General features: G+C 47.4%; 1 pseudogene; it reads left to right on the forward strand.

Annotated features, from left to right (window-relative positions):
- The first annotated feature begins 700 nt into the window (after window positions 1-700).
- On the forward strand, window positions 701-1,622 carry LOC116091882 (annotated as a pseudogene).
- The last annotated feature ends 347 nt before the right edge of the window (window positions 1,623-1,969 follow it).

Here is a 1,969-nt window from a genome sequence, read left to right on the forward strand (position 1 = left end):
CTGAAGAATGCTCTGACATCAGACATGGACATGCAGAATTTGAATATTGCCCAGCTGGATTTTGATCTTGTTTAGGTCCTATATTTTCTCATAATGATCTTTAGTAATGGTGAAATATATCCTGTGAATTTGGACATATATGATGTTCTATTTTTGAAAATATGGGGGATGGCATTTAGATGATTGGATCAATCTCAGAAGATGAATTTTAGAATTTTACCATTTTTGAGACTGCTATAAAGGATGTATATTTTGGAAAAAAAAAGAAAATGCAAGAAATTATCTTCTCACAACAAACCCAAAAGAAGAGAACCACACAAACATAATTCTTCCTCTAACAACAAAGAAAACAAGAAGCAACAATCATAGGTCCTTAATATCTCTCAACATTAATGGACTCAAGTATCCAATAAAAAGACTTAGACTAACAGAGTGGATCTGTAAACAGGACCCAACATTTTGTTGCACACAGGAAACACACCTCAGTGACAAAGACAGAACTACCTCAAAGTAAAATGCTGGAAAAAAAAATTCCCAGCAAATGGTCCCAAGAAACAAGCTGGAGTAGCAATCCTAGTATACAATAAACAGAAAAGCACAGGTACCTCACATTTGCCCTTGGACTTCAGAGAGGAGCTCTGGGTGACAGCTGGAGACCAACAAAGTTTCTAAAGGTGGTGCTCAGTATAATATACTAACAATGAGCCGGTGTTTTCCAGTTGTTGGAGTAGGATTCCTATCTAGAGTCTTGCTAGCACATCCAGCAACCCTGGCTGTGGCTGACTAATCAGCCTCTCCCTGGTCTGCTCCAGCTGAGCTGCCCCTCTTTCCCCTCTTTCCTGTTCCTCTTCTCCCTGCTCCCAGGACAGCAGGATTGCTGGGCAGGGCGAGCCTCCTGACCTTCCTCCTGACCTTTGACTTCAATGAGACCATCGTCGACAAGAACAGAAACTACTCAATTGATCGTGTGTGCTGCACCATACCAGCAACTGCCCGAGAACCTGCGTGCCACCTATCACGAGCTCTACTATAATGAGTACATACAACAAGTCTTAATGTTCCTGGAAGAGCAGGGTGCCCAGAGACCTGCGCACTGTCTATAGACCATCCCCCTGTGGCCAGGCATGGGCAATTTGTTGCTGTTCATAGCCAAACAGGGCTCCTTCTTCGAGGTTATTCTCATTTCAGAGGCCAACACCTTTGGTGTGGAGAGTGTCCTGCGTGCTACTGGGCACCACAGTTTATTCTGCTGCATCCTCAGCAACCCGCCAGTGCTCAATGCACGGTGACTGCTGACGCTGTGGCTCTTCCACATGCACAGCTGCTCGTGCCCCACCAACATGTGCAAGCACAAGGTGATCAGCAAATACCTGCGTGAGACAGCCTGCGACAGCGTGCACTTCGAATGCCTCTTCTACATGGGTGATGGTGCAAATGATTTCTGTCCCATGGGGCTACTGGCGGTCTGGGACGTGGCCGTCCTGTGCTGCTGCTACCCCATGTACTGCCTCATCCAAGAGGCACAGAAGGGTGAGTCCAGCTCCTTCGGAGTCCACGTGGTGCCCTGGGAAACAGTCTCAGAGGTGCGCCAATATCTGCAACAGGTGCTGAAGATGTGTTGAAAATCATCCCTTGCAAGAGGTGCCCAGGACAACCGGTGGAGGAGGGGCAGGACTGAGAATTGGTTAGGACCACCTAGTTTTACTACCCTCCTCTTTCCTTTCGCTTTGCTGTGCTCCTCTAGGCATATCTAGAATTCGGTCCGCTTGTGGGCTGGGAGCAGAGATTCAGAGCCATCCCTATATATGCAGTTAACACAGCTCACCTGCCTTCCCTCCAGGAAGGTGAGCACCCCTTGGAAGGCAGGCAGTGTGTCTTGAATAGAGAGGAACTGGCTCATGGAAGTGGGAGACAGAACATCTCCCACTTTATCTGCTGCACCGGATACATCACCTCCCTTGCCTAGTCA

Source organism: Mastomys coucha, chromosome X (assembly GCF_008632895.1).
Source record: "Mastomys coucha isolate ucsf_1 chromosome X, UCSF_Mcou_1, whole genome shotgun sequence".
NCBI lineage: Eukaryota > Metazoa > Chordata > Mammalia > Rodentia > Muridae > Mastomys > Mastomys coucha.